Source organism: Rattus norvegicus, chromosome 11 (genome assembly GCF_021556685.1).
Source record: "Rattus norvegicus strain SHRSP/BbbUtx chromosome 11, alternate assembly SHRSP_T2T, whole genome shotgun sequence".
Classification (NCBI taxonomy): Eukaryota; Metazoa; Chordata; class Mammalia; order Rodentia; family Muridae; genus Rattus; species Rattus norvegicus.
The window spans coordinates 30,544,436-30,566,435 of NC_141544.1; the positions used below are offsets into that span (position 1 = coordinate 30,544,436).

Here is a 22,000-nt window from a genome sequence, read left to right on the forward strand (position 1 = left end):
CTGTTGGTAAAGATACCTCACTTCCATAAAGGGCAGAGTTACGTTTATTAACCAGTTAGCGAAGCTTATTTATAAGTATTACACATAGTTAAAACAAACTAGTCCAAGACCAACCATGGGTCTTAAAAAACATATTTAATATTTAAATCTTTTAAAGATTCCAGATTTAGCAGATATCTTCAGGTGGGCAAACTAAATTCTATTGGGGGAATTTTAGTCATGTGTGCTTTGAATGACCGAAGAGAGATGAGGGGACACTGTGCCTCAGTTTCGCACTACAGTGTCCCCTTATCTCTCCCTGCTCATTCAGAGCACTTCAGCACTCATGACAAGCCACCATTTTTTCCTTCTCTGTTTTGAGCTCTGCAATATTAGCTTGTCCTTTCTCAAGTAGGAAGAAAATGTTGTCACAACAGATGTTTCAGAGTCATGTGGATCCAACTGGTAACTAACTGAGGAATCTGCTGCCTTTTGTGGGTAGACTGGATGGCTAATAGGTTCTTAAAGTGTTTCTTGAATAACCATGGTCCTTCCTTGATGCCATTTTTGACAATACATATTATCATTAATTGGGTGATTTTATGTATTTTTTTTAATTTAGAGAATACTTTATTAGTTTTTGTAATCAAACCCACGTATATAAGACCTTACATATTTAATACAGTGTGTTACCCCTGTACAAATGGAAAAAACTTAAGTTCAACATTTCTAGACCAATATGGCTGTTAATTTCTGTACAGTGCCAACTCAACACAGTAAACGGGGATACTTTTTTCGAAAGTTGACAGCACAGGTAAAGTTTCAAAAAATTCAAATTATATATCTGTATATATATATTTATATTTATATAAAAAGACCAATAATAGCAGTGTGCTATGCATCAACAGCAGCAACAGCTTTTCCAGGTTCTGCAGTCATCTGAACAAAACTGTAGAGACATCCAGCACACTCCATTAAAAAAAAAAAAAAGTAAAAAAACAAAACCCGAGAAAACAGCACAGTTCTGTTACTCTTGTGGTACCTGGCACCATTTTTTTTTAAATTAGCTTCTCAATCATCATCTGGAAAGAAAACATTCTGAGCAACATCATTAAAAACAGCTCTGATAAAGCACGGTCACTACTACGTATCATAAAGCAGGTACAAGCTATTTTACATCCACAGAGGTATGATACAGTACTGTCCTACATCTATAATACTAGAGGATACAATTTAAAAGGCATTATTTGAGACTTGATTCTACTTTTCCAGCAGAGGGCCCAAAGGATGGTGTGACACAGCTTTGTAAAGAAACATACTCTAGACAGGATTTCCTTTCACTAGTGGCACACTTCTAAGGATTCATTCTCTCCATGAATGTCAGCTAAAACCGTTATTAAAAAAATGAAATATCCCTAGAACAAAACCGTATAACCACCGGATTCACATGAAGATGACCTAGTGGAGACAAGCTGGACCTCACCTTACCAACAAGCTATCAAATCTGTTATGTTAAAACAGTGAGACCTCCAAGGAAGGAGATGCCAAGTAGTGCTTCAAAGCTTCGGACCACAATCAAACACAGCATCCTTTTCAACAGAAGCAGAAGCTCATCTGAATATGCTCATGGATGCTGACATCAACATTTAATCATCTCCTCACTCATCCAGGAAGAGGGGGAGATCAGTTACTACTGTACTTTATTGTGTTCAACCAAATCACCATGTTACAAAAATAGCAAACTGCCATAATAAAAAATAAGGCTCCTCTATCCAGCACCAGATAGCATCATTTTACTTTCAAGCCTAGAAATTGCACACTTGTATATAAACCAATCGAAGATGAGGATTGAGAGTTCATCTTGGTGGATTTTTCCTTTGATGAATATGAAGTGTCCTTCCTTATCTTTTTTGATGACTTTTAATTGAAAATTGATTTTATTTGATATTAGAATGGCTACTCCAGCTTGCTTCTTCTGACCATTTGCTTGGAAAGTTGTTTTCCAGCCTTTCACTCTGAGGTAGTGTCTGTCTTTGTCTCTGAGGTGTGTTTCCTGTAGGCAGCAGAATGCAGGGTCCTCATTGCGTATCCAGTTTGTTAATCTATGTCTTTTTATTGGGGAGTTGAGGCCATTGATGTTGAGAGATATTAAGGAATAGTGATTATTGCTTCCTGTTATATTCATATTTGGATGTGAGGTTATGTTTGTGTGCTTTCATTCTCTTTGTTTTGTTGCCAAGACGATTAGTTTCTTGCTTCTTCTAGGGTATAGCTTGCCTCCTTATGTTGGACTTTACCCTTTATTATCCTTTGTAGTGCTGGATTTGTAGAAAGATATTGTGTAAATTTGGTTTTGTCATGGAATATCTTGGTTTCTCCATCTATGTTAATTGAGAGTTTTGCAGGATACAGTAACCTGGGCTGGCATTTGTGTTCTCTTAGGGTCTGTATGACATCAGTCCAGGATCTTCTGGCCTTCATAGTTTCTGGCGAAAAGTCTGGTGTGATTCTGATAGGTCTGCCTTTATATGTTACTTGACCTTTTTCCCTTACTGCTTTTAATATTCTTTCTTTATTTTGTGCGTTTGGTGTTTTGACTATTATGTGACGGGAGGTGTTTCTTTTCTGGTCCAATCTATTTGGAGTTCTGTAGGCTTCTTGTATGCCTATGGGTATCTCTTTTTTTAGGTTAGGGAAGTTTTCTTCTATGATTTTGTTGAAGATATTTACTGGTCCTTTGAGCTGGGAGTCTTCACTCTCTTCTATACCTATTATCCTTAGGTTTGATCTTCTCCTTGAGTCCTGGATTTCCTGTATGTTTTGGACCAGTAGCTTTTTCCGCTTTACATTATCTTTGACAGTTGAGTCAATGATTTCTATGGAATCTTCTGCTCCCGAGATTCTCTCTTCCATCTCTTGTATTCTGTTGGTGAAGCTTGTATCTACAGCTCCTTGTCTTTTCTTTTGATTTTCTATGTCCAGGGTTGTTTCCATGTGTTCTTTCTTGATTTCTTCTATTTCCATTTTTAATTCCTTCAACTGTTTTGATTGTGTTTTCCTGGAATTCTTTCAGGGATTTTTGCGATTCCTCTCTGTAGGCTTCTACTTGTTCTCTAAGGGAGTTCTTTATGTCTTTCTTGAAGTCCTCCAGCATCATGATCAAATATGATTTTGAAACTAGATCTTGCTTTTCTGGTGTGCTTGGATGTTCCGTGTTTGCTTTGGTGGGAGAATTGGGCTCCGATGATGCCATGTAGTCTTGGTTTCTGTTGCTTGGGTTCCTGCGCTTGCCTCTCGCCATCAGATTATCTCTAGTGTTACTTTGTTCTGCTATTTCTGACCGTGGCTAGACTGTCCTATAAGCCTGTGTGTCAGGAGTGCTGTAGACCTGTTTTCCTGTTTTCTTTCAGCCAGTTATGGGGACAGAGTGTTCTGCTTTCGGGCGTGTGGTTTTTCCTCTCTACAGGTCTTCAGCTGTTCCTGTGGGCCTGTGTCTTCAGTTCACCAGGCAGGTTTCTTGCAGGGGAAAAGTTGGTCCTACCTGTGGTTCCAAGGCTCAAGTTTGCTCGTGGGGTACTGCCTAAGTCCTCTCCGCGGCAGCAGCAACCAGGAAGATCCGCGCCGCTCTTTCCGGGAGCCTCCGCGCACCAGGGTTCCAGATGGCGTTTGGTGTTTTCCTCTGGCGTTTGGATGTGCACAGAGTGCAGTCTCTTCTGGTTTCCCAGGCTTGTCTGCCTCTCTGAAGGTTTAGCTCTCCCTCCCATGGGATTTGGGTGCAGAGAACTGTTTATCCGGTCTGTTTCCTTCAGGTTCTGGCGGTGTCCCAGGCGCAGGGATCCTGCCGCCCCTGGGCCCTCCCCTACGGGAACCCAGAGGCCCTATACAGTTGCCTCTTGGGCCAGGGATGTGGGCAGGGGTGGGCAGCGTTGGTGGTCTCCTCTGCTCTGCAGCCTCAGGAGTGCCCACCTGATCAGGCGGTGAGGTCTCTCTCCCACGGGGTTTGGGAGCAGAGAGCTGCTGCGGGCCGGGATCCGCGGGTGTGGCTTATTGTATTTTTTGAAGTGGTTCAGATAAATTCTTCTCCTTGTAGAGAATCCTGGTTTGTTTTTCAGCTTTTTTGTTTGTTTGTTTTTGTTTTGTTTTGTTTTGCTATCCTGGAGGGAAATGAAATAGGATCTTTAGACAAAGAAATATAATCTCATTTAAGGAAGTATTTATCAGCTAAAATTAGTATATAAATGTATTATATCACAAGTATCACAAGGGATTGACCTCTCTATGAAGCACAGTGTGGTTATTTGAATATGAGTGGCCCAGGGAGTGTCACTATTAGGAAGTGGGGGCCTTCTTGGAGGAAGTGTGTCACTGTGAAGCTAGGCTTCAAGACCCTCTTTCTAGATGTCCCTGAGACAGTCCTCTCCTGCCTACAGTTAGATTCAGATGCAGAACCCTAAGCTCCTCCAGCAGCATGCCTTCCTGGATGCTGCCATGCTTCCCGACTTGGTGATAATGGACTGAACCTCTGAACCTGTAAGCCAGCCCCAATTAAATGTTGTCTTTTCTAAGAGTTGCCTTGGTCATAATGTCTGTTCAGTACAACGGAAACCCTAACTAAGATACATAGCTTTCCTGAAGCTCAAGCCTATTACTTAAATAACAGGGGAATGTCAAAAAATAACAACAACAACACATTATTAAGAGTTTATGATGGATAAAAAAAAAGTATGTCTACTTTGGATATATTATTTCTTATTCTCAAAACAAGTCTGCCAGAGAATACCATTACCTTCATCTTCCAGTTAAAGAAAACAGTAATTGATGGGCACACCACTGATAAAAGAGCACTTCAATTAGAATTATCTCATCATCATCACCACCACCACCACCATTACCACCCCTCACCACCACCATCATCACTGATGTCATCACAAGTCATCCAGACTTATGCACATACTTGTGACCTCATCTTGATTGAGCACCTTATATTAAAAAAAATAATTCCTTGAGTTATTTATATTGTGTTCATTCTGTAAAAGGAGCCATGAAATTTGATGGTCATTTTCATCAAGGTCAATGTGGAGAGTATTTGCATCTTTGGGACTTAACTGAGATATGAAGTACTCTAAAGCCTTTAGACATGATGCTGAGGCTCTGCCTGTCTCAATAGTAGTGTTTTTATCATGCACATGTCAGAATAGGTTCCATTTCCCACTGTTGCCCCCAGCATCTGACTAATACTGCTCTCTTCAAGGAACTGTGCACATCTCCAGTTTAAGCAATGTGCAAAACAGCTGATGCGAAGAAAACTTCTCCCTCCAAGGCCTTATCTTATGCACAGTACATTTTTTGGTTTAACAAGACCTAAAGATAGCCCTGGGGGGCTGACTGGGAAAACATCAGTAACTTCTGTGCCTCAGTGAAGCAACAAACAAAACTTAAATGGAAAATAGGCACATTTTTACAGTAAATCAGTTCCATTCGTAAGATTTCCTATAACGGGATGTAAGCAGCTGTGCCACACTGGGAAATTATATTGTCAGTTGATTCAGATCTTTGCTGTCTTCCTCATGTACAGTGTTCTTTTCTCACAGGACAGAGCACTCTCTCTCCAATACTCAAGAAAGGGGGCAATGACTTCAAATGGGTTTTAGGGGAAAGTCTTTGATGTGTCTATAACCCCACACACCCTAAGGATAAAACAAAATGGGATTGCAGTGGACTCACTTTATTCCTGCTTATCAACAGGGTCAGACAGTTTATCTTCTGTTTGGATTCTCCAAACACCCAGCTTTTCCTTTTGCACCTACTCCAAAAAATTTATCTCCAAACCAGTAAGCATGATTCTCTTGAGGATTCTTTAATATAGATGGAAAACCCATTAGTTAATTCCTACACTGTGGAATACGATGATATGAATTTATTCTACAGAAAAGAAAATTTCAAGGGCATTTTCACAGGTAAACCAAGATAAAAATGCATGAAAGAAGTAGATTCTACTGTGTACACCTTTGAGAAAGGATCATGACCCAACAACTACACACGAGTTATTTATCTGCTTGAAGGTACTCTCTGACGTCTTTAGTTCTGTGATAATTACATATTCCATTTACACGGGAACAAGTTTGGATTGTAATTGAGACTTAAGCAGAAAACATGAAGAGTCCTAATTATGATTTGTCAACCTGTGGAAAAAAACCCACATTTGTGTTGAAGATATAGCTCAGCTGGTAGATCTCCTTCCTAGCATGCATGAAGCCCTGGGTTCGAACTCCAACACTGAATAAACTAGTCAAAAGGGTTAAGGCTTGTGGATGATCAGGAGTTCATCATTGGCTGCACAGGGTGCTGCAGTCAGCCTAGGCTATAGAGACCTTGTGTGAGGAAAAAAAGGAACAGCAAACAAACCACTATTACTCCCACTTTTCATGTATCCTGGGCAGTTTATGGCTCGTTTTCACTACCCTTTCCTATTGGCTTTTCTGCTAATGGAGACAATTGAGTTGCGGTTATCATACCATCTCTGTTAGAAGACACTTCTCAAAGAGGACCATCAGCCAGCTCTAGCTTTGATTTGACAATGTACCACCAGTTTATAGCATCTGGATGTCAACATGAAAGTCGAAGTGTGGGGTTCATCTGACAATCTCGATATTTTGATATGAACTCAAGTGACACAGGCTCATGACATGCACCTCCATGGGTTTATTTCTTCACTTTCTGTTCAGGTTCTGAGTCACCGGAGCCAGCACTCAGGCCTGGCCAGCCCCTGGTAGAGAGAAAGGACATTTTGCATCTACATAGCTTTGTCCCCCAAAAACTAAGAAGCAAGGGAGCTTTTAACCCCTGCTTTAAAAGGGTTCTTACGTAGTCGGGCCTTGTAAAGGAGGCCATCTTTTAATGCTACACATAAACTGATAGACGTACAGGGCTAGAAGTATCTTAGGATGACAGCTCCTCCCTAAGTTAAGAATTCAAGTCTCTGTATTTCTGCTTCCTACCATGTTCATACCGCAGGGTAACCCTCAGAGAAACCCACTTCCTACTGTGACTCTGAAGCACCCAAACTTCCTCTATTTCTAAGGTCAAACGGGTAAGTTCTAGTTCTAAATATTTTTGATGGAGGTCAATTTGAAAACATGAGTCCCTTAGAAACCCTTTTCTAGGAATATATACTAATTGAATTTCTTTGTACTTAACAGGTCTTTATGGCTCTATGTCAATGGCATTCGAGAGAAGTTGAAAACTATTTTCATAATGGAAGACTTGGGGGACAAGGGACATTCAAGGAAAGAAGCAAGCAAGTAAGGGTTTGTTGGTTTTGTTTTGGCTTTTGCTTTTTAATAATGATGTCCTTTCTTCTTGGTGTTTTTAAAACCATACCAGCATACTATATTTCCCTAAAGGAATTAGACTTGACAGATTCCCAATAAAATGTATTTATAAACTATATTTAAATCTTTCACTAGTTCTGCCAGGTTTTTTTGGTCAAGTAAGGAGTCTCAAAAATAAATTAAAACATCGGCAACCAAAATGCATTTTACACATGTATGAAACTGATAATTTAAGTCCCATACTGCTTGAGTCATTATAAAGAAGCAAGGGTTGTGAAAGGAAGTTGTATCCTTTTTCCTTCGGACCAGTCCTCTTCTCTTGGCCATCTGTCTCTCCATCATCTTCTCTTTTCCTTCTTTGACCTCATTTCTTCCCTTTCTCTCTTACACCCCTTTGTCTATCTTGGTGGGGCCCTCCTTGCCTCCCCAGCACAGATTCTGCCTTACATCCAACCTGTAACATAGCATGCTTATGTCATTGCAATCACCTGAGAGCTGAGGCTCGCCCTCTAGACTGTCCTGTTCACCTACACTGGGAAAGCTCCCCTGTTAAAAGCCCTATCTACCTGTCCATCATATTAAGATCACGCTTGCCAGGGGTGGCACACCCTTAACTGGTATAACCTTACCTCCGAGAAAACAAACCAATTGCCCCACCCTTTGAATAGGCTCGGACAGCTCTCCCCATTCAGGGCTACCCATTGCTAGCTGTTTTGGAAACAGGTTCATGGGAAAAGAGTGATCACGAGCTTGTGGTTGGGGTTCTGTGACTTTAAATGCTTCCGGTCTTGCCTCTACATTCTTTCAGGGTCTGCCCAAAATGATATGGTCATATGGACTGTGTGTCTACCCATTTTCAGTCTTTTCTATCATGGGAGAGGTCCCATGCATTGTCAAATATAAGTGATAAGAGGAATAATGAGAAAGAATGAGACTTAAAAATACACTTAAAATTTATATTTGTACAAATGACTTCTTCAGAGTCCAAGAAAATGACTTAAAAGAGATAAGATTTTTTTTAGTCAGGTTTTTCTTTGTGAGCATATGTGACAAGTGTTATTTGGAGAGTGATTACTCAGTAGTATAAGCCTAGTTACACAAGGATCTGGCTACTGTTTAAAAGTGCCACTTATGAGAGAAGTTCAGCTTCTGACAAGTAGAGGCAAGGGCTTGATATCTTCTTCCAGGAATAGCTTTTCTCATGCTACTTGGTGGCATTTTGTCAGCTTTTACAACAAAAATTTACATTAAAACACATCTACAGAATATTTGTAATTACCCATATTTGGGTAAATGTGTGGAATTTATATATGTCTTGTGTCATGAATACAGAAATGTGAATATAGGCAAAGTAATTTTTTCTTTTCTTTTTTTTTTTGGAGCTGGGGACCGAACCCAGGGCCTTGTGCTTGCTAGGCAAGTGCTCTATCACTGAGCTAAATCCCCAACCCTGGCAAAATAATTTATGGTATTTGAAGAATCTACAAAATATTTCTATCCAAAAATTATTTTTCAAAGCCAAAGCTAATCCTTTCATATTTCTCATGCATTTGAAATGAACACTTTAGAAACCAAATTTCTTTACCTGAATCATAAAATATGACAAAACAATATATTTACTTGTAGACTCACATATTTTAATAAGCATCTTACTTGTACATCTCTCTAAAATTGAATTTCTGGTGTTTTTCCAATGGTTGCACAATTTAAAGAATGCTTTTGAAAATGTTTGTTGGTAAAAACTTCAATGTTATCTTTTAAATGTTTAAATCAATCTTAAAATGTTCACAACTGAAATCATCTCCAGAGAGAATGTTGTTTTCTCTCTCTTTTTTTTTGTTTTTTTTTGTTTTTTGAGAGTTGTAAACCTACAAACAGTTACAAGAATGAACTGCTCTTCCTACATGAAACTTGACCATTTTTTATCTTTCTAATCTCCCTTCCTTTCTTTCAACTGCTTGAAAACAGTTTATAGATCTCCCTAAATACTGCAGCAGGAACTTTCTAAAAATAAAAACATGTTATCTTATATTCTCTTACACAACCACATTTCTTGAAATCCAGAAGATTAGCACTGATACAAGACTGCTTTCCAAAGAGCACTTCCTTCTTTCTGCCCTGGGGAACAGTGTCTATTGCATGTAAGTTCACACTGCCTTTGGATGCCAGTTATGCCACGTGTCTTTAGGATTATATATATACATATGTATGTATATATGTGTATATATATATTATATATATATATATTTGCTTGTTTTTTGTTTTGTTTTGTTTTCAGCCCAGAACAGTTCCCTGTTCCCTGTCTTCCACGGCATTTTCTTATTTATAGAGTATAGGTCATTTGATTAATAGAATGCTGCTGTCTTGGGTTTGTCTGATCACTTCCTCATGCTTTTAGACAGGTTATGCACTTGGGTAAGAACAGGAGCAACATTGTGTCTTTCTTAGGGCAAGCCAGGTGGAGGCTCAGGATGTTGGTTTATCCCGTTATCAGCGATACTAAGCTTGATCACTTCTTCACTGCAAAAACATCGTGTTCTACTTTTGTGATTAGTATTCTGAGACACAGCAACTGTGTTCATAATTTCTAGAAGCTGGAATCTCCTCAGATGTCAGGGATAACTGGCTAAGCAAAGTGTGCACTGGGTACTCAGATACGCTGAGTAGCAAAAGGCAGCAAGCTACAGATGGCTATAGTAAAGGCGTGAACTTCAAAACAGTTGGGTTGAGTATAAAAAGCCAGTTACATGTTGCATGATCCCATGTTTACAGCATGTATTCTCTGGAAATTATCTTGATTTTACAGATTGACTTTTATTGTCACACAGCTCCACTTCCCACTAAAGCTTTGTTTCCTGGTCCACCAAAATGTCACAAACAGTCCTAACATGGTCAACTGTATTCCCTCAAACCATGAGCTAAAAGACTTCCCTTAAGTTGCTTCTCATATCTGGTCACAGGGATGAGAAAGTTAGCTCACAAGATGTTAAAGACTTAATACTATGACAAGAGAGCAAAGGTAGTAGAATGAACCTGTGTCCTGAATTCAGTGCTCACAACAGTCTGTACTTACACTGAAAACCATAAAACTAGTCACCAAAAATAAGAGAAATTGATAGATTGATAGAAATTCAAAGATTTTTATATTTTTGTGTAATTATTGTCTGTGCACTTGAGCACCATGGCTACAGAAGCCAGAGAGGGCATCAGACCCCCTGGCGGTGAGTTACAGTCACAGGTGGCTGTGACTCCAATGGATGCTGGGAACCCAACTCCAGTCTCCTGTAAGGCAACACACACTTGTAGTCACTGAGCCATCTCTCCAGCCCTTTGTCTTTTGTATTGCTATGACAAGACACCATAACCAGGGCAACATATAAAGGGTTCATGGTTTTAGGAGGTTAGAGTCCATGACCATTATGGTAGGGAGCATCGCAGCAGGCAGAAAGACATGGCACTGAAGCAGTAGCTGACAGCCTGCATCTTGTTCTATAGAATAAGGTAGAGACCTAATTAGCAATGGCATAGTTTTTTAAAACATTAAAGTCTTTGACCAATGATATGCCTCCTTCAACAGGGCCATACCTCCTACTTCTTTCCAAACAGTTCAAGTAGCTGCGACCAAGTATTTGAATATATAAACATTGATGGGAGCCATTCTCATCCTAACCACCACATTTTAAAAAATCATATATATGTATATATATATATATATGGCTTATATATAATCCAATTCATTCTCCACCTGGGTTTATAGCTCTATTTCCACATGAGCGTCATAGTGACATACAAGTGATAGGACTCTTGTTGTTTTTCTCTTGTGGTGAGTAAATCCTAATCATATACCCTAAAGGTAGATATTGCTAGGGACCATGCTTTTCCCATACATGCACCCTTGGGGATTTCTGAGCCAAACTGGTATAGTTTCTCTTAATTCATGTATGGACCTAGAAAACAGGTGGCAGTAAGAACACCTGCATCCGGTGATCTAGTTAAGTCTTGCAGAATGCAGGTGACACTGGCCTGCTCATCTGCCTCAGCTAGGCAAGAAACCTGAAATGATGACGCAGCGGAATTCCCAAGCATGGGCTGAATGGTCACATGAATTTCAAAAGTAAAGGGTTTCTTAAGTGGACCAGCTACCTTTTATCCAAAGCCGTCCACAGGCAGCAGTGAGGAAAAGAAAGCTGTTTGATATTAATGAGCTAATTAGGAGTCCTTCTGTACTGCTACATTACCTTAAACACCAACTGCTACAGAGAAACTTTTTCTTCTGAACATTACACATGCTGTGTCTTAGCTACTGGCCCTGTCATTCTAAGTCAAATTATAACTTCCTTCTTGTGTAGAATAAGGACAAAAATTTTTCTTTAATCTTTTTTTATAAAGCAGTATCTTTAGACTTCGAGTTATTTTAAGACAACCCACTTTCAAATTTGCCATTTGAGACCATGTGTCTGCATAAATCAAAAGCATCTGGCCGTAGGACCCCAACCAAAACTCAGAAAGAAAAGATACTGCTGCTGCAGTGGGTATGGTACCACATACCTTTACTCCCAGCATTCAGAAGGCAGAGGCAGGTGGATCTCTGAGTTTCAGGCCAGCCTCTTTTACAAAGCAAAATCCAGGATAGTCAGAGCTACACAGAGAAACCCTGTTGTGTAGAGACCATATCCAGAAGTTAGCCATTCACTATCAAAGGGGCTGTTTGCCCCCCTCCTCTCTTTTCCCTTCTTGCTTTTGCTCTCTCCCCATTCCCTCCCCCACCCTCCACGTGCTCATGGCCAGCTTCTACTCCTCTACTTCTCTACTCTCTCTCTCCCCCTCTCTGCCTTTCTCTGCTTTTATTACCCTCTTAACTCTTCTAATTTCAGCCCCTGGCTGAAAGCTGTGCAGAGACTGCCCCACCTGGGGATCTATCCCATATGCAGACACCAAACCCAGTCACTATTGCTGACACCAAGAAGTGCTTGCTGACAGGAACCATATATGGGTGTCTCCTGAGATGCTCTGCAAGAGCCTGACAAATACAGATGCAGATGCTTGCCACCAACCATTGGACCGAGCACAGGGACCCCAATGAAGGGATTAGGGAAAGGATTGAAGGAGCTGAAGGCGTTTGCAACCCTATAGGAAGAACAACAATATCAACCAACCAGACACCCCCAGAGCTCCTAGGGACTAAACCACCAACCAAAGTGATGTGTTTATAAAAAAGATAAAGAGAGGGGGGAGATGTTTCATGAAGTTGTAGTCAGTTATGGGGGAAGGGAGTGCCTCAATGCTGAGGCATCCCTTCCCCAGAGGGACCAGCCACACTGAGGTATAGTATAGAATAGAGTTTATTCAGAGCATGGGGAGGGGAGTTAAGAGGGTAATAAAAGCAGAGAAAGGCAGAGAGGGAGAGAGAGTAGAGAAGTAGAGAAGTAGAGAGTAGAAGCTGGCCATGAGCACGTGGAGGGGAGGGTGGGGGGGGGGAATGGGGAGAGAGCAGAAGCAAGAAGGGAAAAGAGAGAGGAGGGGGGCAAACAGCCCCTTTGATAGTGAATCAGGCACACCAGGCAAAAGCCAGGGCAGAGTTTAGACAAAATGCTAACACAAAGAGTATACATGGAGGGAGCCATGGCTCCAGCTGCATATGTAGCAGAGGATGGCCTTATCTGGCATTTTTGGGAGGGGAGGCCCTTGGTCCTGTGAAGGCTTGATGCCCTAGCTTAGGAGAATGCTAGGGTGCTGAGGTGGGAGTTGGGGAGTACCCTCATTGAAGCAAGGGGAGGGGGGAAACCAGTAAGGGGGATAACAACTGAAATGTAAATAAATAAAATGGCCAATAAAAATTTTTTAAGAAAAGGAAAAACAAACAAACAAAAAATCCTGCTGTTGATGATATAAGACAACTTCCATCCAAAATAAATGTCATGACTCTACTCTTTGAGTTATAAAACAAACACACAGTGATTAAATTTCTTTTTATGTTGTGCAGCATAACAAAAAACTTGCAAATATCATTCTGCTGTTAAAATCCCTAGAAAGGACCAGAATGGTGCTCAGTGAATAACCTGCTGGGCAAGCCAAGGGTCCTGATTTGAATCCCTGGTACCTACAGTAGCAGGAGAGAACTGACTCTTCAAGTCAGCCTGTGACCCCTACACATGCATTGTGACACACATGTGCCCATATTCATACACACATGATACACCCAAGGATATCCACCCCATAATAAACATAATGTCCAATAACTATGAAAACATATTGTTGACCCTGTAGAAGTCAAACCTTCCAAAAGAGGAACACAACAGAAGGACCTCATTGTCTCAGTCTGTCCCCTGCTGTTCATCACTTTCTTCCTTCCGCTCCTTCTCCTGTGGTCCTCAGTCTGCAGGGTTCTTAATGCTTTCTTCGTGTGTGGCTTACTTACTCCCACACACCCTGAAACGCTCACCCCTGACCTCTCTCTCCCAAAAGCCCCTCCTGCCCTGCTACAGCCTGGCTCTGTGTATCTCTTTCATACAACGTTATAATAACAACTGGCTTTAATCTTTATATTTATTTTCATTAAACGAGTTCTGGAGAAGGGACTGTGCTAACAAAAGGTTCAACATTCTGCAGACATTCAGCAAGATTGGATGAAGAAGAAAAGAAGAAGAAAGGGATGGAGGAAAGGAGAAAAAAGGAGAGGAGAGAGGGGGGAAATTGCATATTAAAAGACCTGAGTGAAGCTAGTGCTGACATTATGCTTTTGAAAGACCCCCCGGAGCGGGGAGACCCTCACTCAAGTCTCAGGATGACGCAACACCCCAAGAACTCACACAAGACCATCCTTGCTGTAATCACATGAGGTTTATCGATAGGAACCAGTGCATTGGGGTCGAGGCTCATATCCCACGAAGGGGCAGTGGAGTCCGACCACCAGTAGCTAAGAGAAGGGGAATTTAAAGGAAGAAACCACAACCCAAGGGGGTAGGGAGGGCATCATTGGAAAATGTCGAGAATACCAGTAAAAAATCACAAGGAGGAGCTTCCTGTTTCTCAAGATTGTTTAACTTTATGGTCCACTAGTTCCTGGGAGAAGCTTCCTGCTTCTCAAGATTGTTCTCTAAGATTTTAATCTAACTTTATGGTCAGCTAGTTCCTGGGAGAGAGTTGTCAAACCGGCCAATGTAATTACCCATTCTATGGTCCTAGGAGAAGCTTCCTCGAACACACAATCCCAGGGCCTAACCGGTTTTTTTCTTCTACTCTGAACCTTTGTCTGGGGCCGGGGAAGGGGGGGAGGCAACCTTAAAACTTCTACCTTTCACTTTGAGCTGAAGAAAATGGTGGCTAGACTGTTTCTCAACATCATCTTTAACACTCAGTTTTCAAAGGTCAGATGCACTACCATTGAGTCACGAGCCCTCCCTTAATACTCACCTTTCTGAAAAACTGAAATTCACATCCATTCTAACTTGATGGCTGTTTGGTGATAAAAATGCTGAACAAACGCAACTAGGGGGAGAAAAGGGTTTATTTTCCTTGCACTTACTGTATCACCATTATGAAGGGAAGGAAGGGTACAAATCCCAGAAGAAACATGGAGGAACTGAAGCAGAGGCCATAGAGGAGTGGTGTTTACTGGCTTGTTTTCCAAAGCTTGTTCTGCTCACTTTCTTATGCAACCCAGGAACCCCTGCCTAGGGAGTGACACTGCCCACAGTGGGCTAGGCCCTCCCCCATCAACCATTAATCAAGAAAATGCCTTTATAGACTTGACTACTAGCCAATCTGTCGTAGGCAATTCCTCAATTTCAGTTCCCACTTCCGAGGTGACTCTATCTTGTGTCACGTGTGACAAAAACGAACCATCATTCATGGTTCATGAACCAAAGATTCATTTTGCAGGTTAAGAATTAGGAATCTGAGTCTGGGGGTGGTCTGGGTGAGATGGTATACACCTTTAATCACAGCATTTTGGAGGCAGAGGCAGGTGAGTCTCTGTGTGTTCAATGCCAAGATCAGCTAGGGCTACATAGTGAGATGAGAGAGAGGGGGGTGGAGGGGGAGGAGGAGGAGAGGAGAGAGAATGAATTAGGGGTATGGGAAAGAAATACACTATAGGAGTAAGTAAGAAATAGCGAAGTAGCTCACTTACTTGGCTTTCATTGACTTGATGTCTTTGATCTCCTGGGTGTGTCATACATCCCTGTAATCCTAGCACAAAGGCAGAAGAATCATCTTTGTTTAAAGAGCCACTTTTATGCTAATCTGTACTATATGAGGATCAGTCTCAAGAGAAAAAGAAAAAGTCATCTATGTCTAAAGATAGACAAGCAGGTTCCCAAGGCATTATACCGGATGAACCAGAGATGGGCTTGGGGAGCAAAGGACCAAAACTCAGAAACTGAGATCCTTCAGCAACAATGTCCCACCCAGGTACAGCATGCTTGAACACTTTGATGGCCCCAACTTTGAGGTGGGAAAGTGGCACACATTTCCTCGTCTGGAGAAACTGAGCTCCTAAGATAGTAACTAGATAGAAGCCATGCTGTCAACAGCAGCCAGACCTTCAGCAGCTTTTGAGACCAATGTCCCACAGAAGGGGGAGAAAGTGCTCTCTCCCTCACGATAATATGCTGACTCAGCTAATTTAGATGGCATTGCACAAGATCTGCAAGTGCTCTCTCGGTCGGTCTGTGCACATTACATCTTCCGCTTTGAGCTGAACCCCAAGGAAAGGTTTCCCTCAAGGTTAAGCCAGGCTGCCTGAAAGCAATAGGGCTGTTGCCCTGGTCCCGTTATCTGAACTGCAGGATTTCCTAGGGCTTAGGTTTCCAATGCTTCACTTTGATTTCTTGGGGTGATAAGTAAGTTTACTCGTTTTTAAACGCTATATATATATATATATATATATATATATATATATATATATATATATATATTTATTTATTTATATATTTAGTGGTCACACCACAGTAAACCCTTAGATCACTTTTCTTGTGTGTAGGGCAGGGAAGAGATTTGCCTTTGGTTGCTACACTTGACTAGAATTTCCATAAGGAAACCCCTCCCCCTTGCCTTCCAGACTCTGCAAAAAGAAAACCATGTACCGTTAAGATCTCCGTGTATCTAGCGAGTTTTAGTTTTATTCTCAATTCCTGGAGATGCAGAAACAATAACCAGGTCGCCCACACAATAGTAGTTAAATATGTTGGGTGGAAGAAGCTCTCTCTCACCTGGTCCCTTATCCATTCTCACCCATCTGCTTTGGAAATCAGAAGACGAATTATAAAACCTAATTGGACTCAAAACTATAAGAGAAAAAGCAAAGAAGGTGCGCTGACCCTGGCGGAACTGGGTGTCGGAAGAGAAAGGCTTTGGATGAATCTGCTCGCCCTTCTATCCCCCGCACTCCCACCCGCGGCGTCCTAGCAGACTTCCCCAGAGTCTGAATCACTAATGAATAGTGGCAGAGTGGTAGCTTTGCATCGGAGGCACACTATTATCCTCTTCTCTCGTCTCTTCTCTTTTTCGTCTCTCCCCTCCTCCTCTGCCTTCCCTCCCTCTCCCTCTCCCTCTCCTTCTCTCCCTCCCCTCCCCCTCTGGTTAATTAGTGGTCCTGGAGGGAGGCTACTCATTGTTTCTGACAAACAGCTTCTGAGAGAGAGCAGTGTGACTCTGGAAACCCTCCTCCCCACCTTTTCTTTTAGAATTGTTTCATTGCGATAAAGCGCCACCACACCTGACATTATTACACGTAGCAATGTAGGGGAGGAGGGACGTCTTCCTTGGGCGGTAACAGTGGAGCTGATAAAGTCCGTTTCTGAAAGCCTTGTCTCTCCTAGGACGGAAGACCTGGAGAGCGTACATCAATGTTTCAATGTTCCCCGATGCTATATAAGATACCAAACACACACACACACACACACACACACACACACACACACACACACACACACACACACACTCACACCACAAACCACAAAGCAAGATGTTACGAGTAACGCTTAATGCCCACAATAAGAGTGTCACCTGCCTGCCTGCCTGCCTTCCTCACCCCCCACCCCTTTTTGTTCTCCACGTTTTAAATGCGACTCTCAGCCCACTAAAATGACTCCTCCATACGACGATGTGGCAACCACCCCCACCCCGCGCTCTGAAAAACACTCTGTGGTTTGCCCTTTTATTTCTCTCACCCCGTAATTCAATATAGAGTGATTCTGAATTGAGGACAAGCCTGATGAGTTTGAGGCGTGGGATAAGGGAATCCTACCAGCTCTGAGCTCATTGTGTTTTTAAACCTTGCTCTGTGTGTTCATTCTCACCACAGCGAGGATGCCATTATCTTTGCTCAGAGAGCAGACAGTCCCGGGCCTGTTTCCCCCCAGTTTCTCTTTGATCCCTGCAGCCAACCCAGCCCATCCCCCAGCCCTCCGTTCAGATCGGCTGAGGCTCTGGGGACTCTGGGAATTTGCGGAGCTGCAGCCTGCTGAGCGATCACTGCTCCACCCCAGAGCTGTTCCGTCTCCCTGCTGAGCTTTCTCTCTGGATCTGGGGCGCTGACGGTTGATTTTTGCACTTTTCTGGTTGTTTATTCTCTAATTGCACACGGGGTTTTGACTTTGTTGCTCAGGAGATGACAAAAGCGAGAGAAGAGTTTGTTTTGGTCGTGAGTTTGTTAGCTAGGACCTCATCAGGGGAGAATTTGTCCACTCAAAAGTTGCTTTAAAAAAAAAAAACAAACAATTTGTGTTTTAAGCCTGGCAGGGCGGTGCACATCTAGAATTCTTGCACTACGGAGTAGGGGGGATTGGGAGTTCAAGGCCTACCTGTACTACATGATACCTTGTTCAAAAATAAACAAATTAAACGTTTAAAATTAATTTCTGGAGTATTTTTTTATTATTCCTGGAGTAATTTTAATGTTTTAGATCAAGGCGGACTATAGCTAATCACAGATTAGGGGTATGCACATTCCCACTAGGCCAGTAGGAAGACTTTGGAGGGTGGCGTATTAGATATCCTGCACATCAGATATTTACATTACAATATGATTCATAACAGCAGCAAAATTACTTATGAAGTAGCACCGAAAATAATTTTACAGTTGGAGGTCACCACGACATGAGGAAGTGTATCAAAGGGCGGTAGTAGTATTAGGAAGGTTGAGGACCACACGTCTAGATTTTGACCTATACCTTCCTTAACCCTAGCAAAGATTAGTCATGGTTTGTCTTTAGAGCCTCTATTCCTTAGCTGTCTGAGTCACTGTTTTCCTTTGAAAGAAAGAGTCCTGTCTCTACTTAGAAAGGGACAAAGGAGGGTAATAAAGTGAAAAGCTCAGTGAGTCATTGTTGCAGAAACCACTTCATTTAAGAGGGTTGTCTTTTTTCATTATGATTATTGTGTATTATGTTTACATATTAATTATTCAGAGTGGGCTTCATTGGGACACTTTCATATGTGTATACATTTTGCCCATATTTCATTCCCTGCTCCCCCAAATGAGAAGTTTTTAACAGAAGACAAAATGGTGTGCTGCTAGACATAAACCAGGGCTTCATGCAGAGAAACCATGAGCTCTGCTCACATGACATAGCTGAAACCACAGGAAACCACAAAGAGCTATGAGGACTCAGATCTTTCCAGACAACCCAAATGTTGTGTCATAGAAATACAAAATATTAACTGAATGCAACAGCACCCACTTGGAATCCCAGCACTAAGGAGGCAGAGGCAGGCAGATCTCTGTGAGCTCCAGGCCAGTCAGGGCAACACAGCAAGACCCTGGGCCTTTTTTGTTTGTTGTTTAAAAAAACAAGAAACGAAGCCCTGTCCCTAGAGGCATCGCAGGTGCAGTTATTCTGTCACATGTGTGTCAGTAGGCAACAGAGAGGAAAAAGGCTTCACCTATGTTTAGTGTTCCCACCTATGAACGCCTAACTCCCCGGCAAACGTGAGCCTGACTACCAGTCCAGCGTGCAGGAAAGGAATCAAGACAGATTCTAGAAAAACCCCACCTGGGACGGTGGGCACCTTGGCCGGAGTGAACCCGAGACAGACGACCCTCACATGGGGCCACTCCTGCAGGTCGGGGTGAGGAGCTAGCCCAAGAGGACCCCCAGACCCCCCAGTGCCATGAGGCCTAGACATGGGGGAACCTGGGATGAGCGCCAGTGTGGCACCTCGCAGACCTGGGGAAACAGCCCATTCTTGAGATAGCTCCTGCCTGGTGCGGTCACGAACAGCGGGCAGAGCATAGCACTCCTGAGACCCCCTCTGAGACGATCAGACACTCTGAGACTCCTGTACCACTAAGAGGAGCAAGTAAGAGGTAGAGAAATGGAAGAGAAAGAGAAACAGAAGGATGTGGGCACGGTAAAGAGAGGCAGAACTGGAGATTAAAGGGTAGTGAGGAACGGCCTGATGTGGAACAGTGATGCCACTGGGGACCATGGTGGGTTCCTGACTTGTGCTGCCACTGGGAATCACATCTGGGTCCATGGCCCTGCAGCAGGAGGAGTTTGTCTACCAAAGGCCAAGTGAGTGTCCCTAGGCTGGGCTCCTGCCCAGGGACAAGTTGATGTTTGAGGGCTGTGCAGAATTGGCCCTACTCCTTACTTGATCATCGTGGGATAGCTGGCCCTGGGAACATGAGAGCCAGAGAGCCGACCCTGCCCCTAACACAGCAGTATTCAATGTGCTAAATTAGCACAGTACTAGAGTTGCAGGGCGACAGTGGGAGAGTTGGCAGTGCCATTCATCTCCGTGGAGTGGCATGATCAAGGGAGAGACACCCTCCTCTCCCCTTGCCCCTCAGCATCTGTGGCCAGTGGGAGACCTAGCTCTGAGGTCTTAAGAGCGAGAGAGCTGTCGCTGCTCCGCCCCCTTCGCCTGCCATCCGTTGTAGGGTTTTGGAGAACAGGCCAAGCACCTCACCTAAGCAGCAGGGTAGAGCTAGCCCCAGAATGGTGGGTTGGGGGTTGGGGTGGAGTTGTTGGTGACCCAGCTCCAGAGTGCAACAGCAGGAGAGCAAGGAAGATAAGCAGCTCAGATACCTCAGGCCCAGATCCAGGCCTTTGAATTGGCCCAACCCTAACATCTACCACATCGATGAACTGCTGGAGTGCACGAAGGGGCTCTTCCTACAGATCCAAAACCACGGGACCTCCACCACACTGAGCAACAACAGGATATCTGAGAGAGTCCCAGCGAGCTTCCTGTATTGATAGAGTAGAAGTCAAAGCCTCATATCCGACCAATGAGTCATTGCAATGAACATTTGCAAAGAAGTGTGGACAAAAGGGTGTACTGTGACACAATACAGTTTTCACAACAGGATTTCTCTGTTGCAGGGTAGGTTGCAAGGGTGGAGGACAAGTACAAGGGGAGGGGAAGATGAGTGGGACTGGGATCACGGTATGAAATTCACAAAGAAACAACAAAAAGTTAAGAGAGAGGAAATGCAAAATATAACAAAATGTAAAATTATAGATTTATACTAATTTTATATAAAATGTAAAAAGAAACAGATTAAGTTTATTTCAACAATGGATTTTATTTTTTAAAAATTTTTAAAGACTTATTTATCTATTATATATGAGTACACAGTAGCTGTCTTCAGAAACACCAGAAGAGGACATCGGATCCCATTACAGATGGTTGTGAGCCACCATGTGGTTGCTGGGATATGAACTAAGGACCTCTGGAAGAGCAGTCAGTGCTCTTAACCACTGAGCCATCTCTCCAGCCCAACAATGTATTTTATATAATGAAATAGATCCAACATACTATTATTCCTTGACTCTCCATAAGAAAAACTAACAATTTATTTTCTTTTTACATGGGCAGAGTGACCATTGTTTTCAGAATCTTTCATGTATTTTCTACTTGCAGAATATGTATGTTTATCTGTTATCCCCCCTACCCCGCCCCTACCCCGTGTGTGTGTGTGTGTGTGTGTGTGTGTTGTATTTAGGGAGGAGTATACTATGAAGTACACCCAAGACCACACATTCTAGAAAGGTATCTTACCACCAAGTTACCTTATTACCTCAGTTTGACCAGCCACATTTCTAGACTTCATTGAGCACAGGTCACTATGGGTAAAGTATTAGAAAATGTAGGTCTAGATAAAGAGGCAGATGTGAGAAATATCTTTATACTTAGTGGCTTTCCCTAACTTTTAGACACGGAGACTCTTGCCCCATGGGAGAAAACTCTTGAATTTGTTTCCTGGAATTTCATTTTTCTTCCTATTGAAAGAGTAACAGAACTTCCAGTTCAAGATCCCCTTCTTTATCTCTAATCCAGACTCACAGACCTAGTTAAAAGTGAATACAGGGGCCTGGGGATTTAGCTCAGTGGTAGAGCGCTTACCTAGGAAGCGCAAAGCCCTGGGTTCGGTCCCCAGCTCAAAAAAAAAAAAAAAAAAAAAAAAAAGTGAATACAGCTGAAGTGAGACCATATCTCCTTCCCATCATGCTCCAGGATGAGCTTCTGCTCCAAGAAAACAAGATGGCTGCCAGGTCTCACATCAGCATCATACATAGCAACTGATAAAGGCCTTTATTCACAATCTGAAACATTAAATCATAACCAGAGGTACTAGTGATGTACTATCACCCCCACTTTACAGACAGATGACCTGAATGTCTGAAAGGTTAAATTATTTGTGTCAAAGTACCGAAGTAACTACACTAGAGAGTTGAAAC

General features: G+C 42.5%; 1 long non-coding RNA gene and 1 pseudogene across 1 annotated transcript in view; one reads left to right on the forward strand and one right to left on the reverse strand.

Annotated features, from left to right (window-relative positions):
- Positions 1–2,953: 2,953 nt before the first annotated feature.
- LOC120095595 (uncharacterized) overlaps positions 2,954–22,000 on the reverse strand; it is a 34,758-nt gene continuing 15,711 nt past the window's right edge. Inside the window, exon 3 of the long non-coding RNA XR_015632989.1 lies at positions 2,954–4,133. This is a non-coding gene — a long non-coding RNA (uncharacterized LOC120095595). The remainder of the gene's footprint in view (positions 4,134–22,000) is intronic.
- LOC120095757 (small nucleolar RNA SNORA17) lies at positions 19,118–19,256 on the forward strand (annotated as a pseudogene).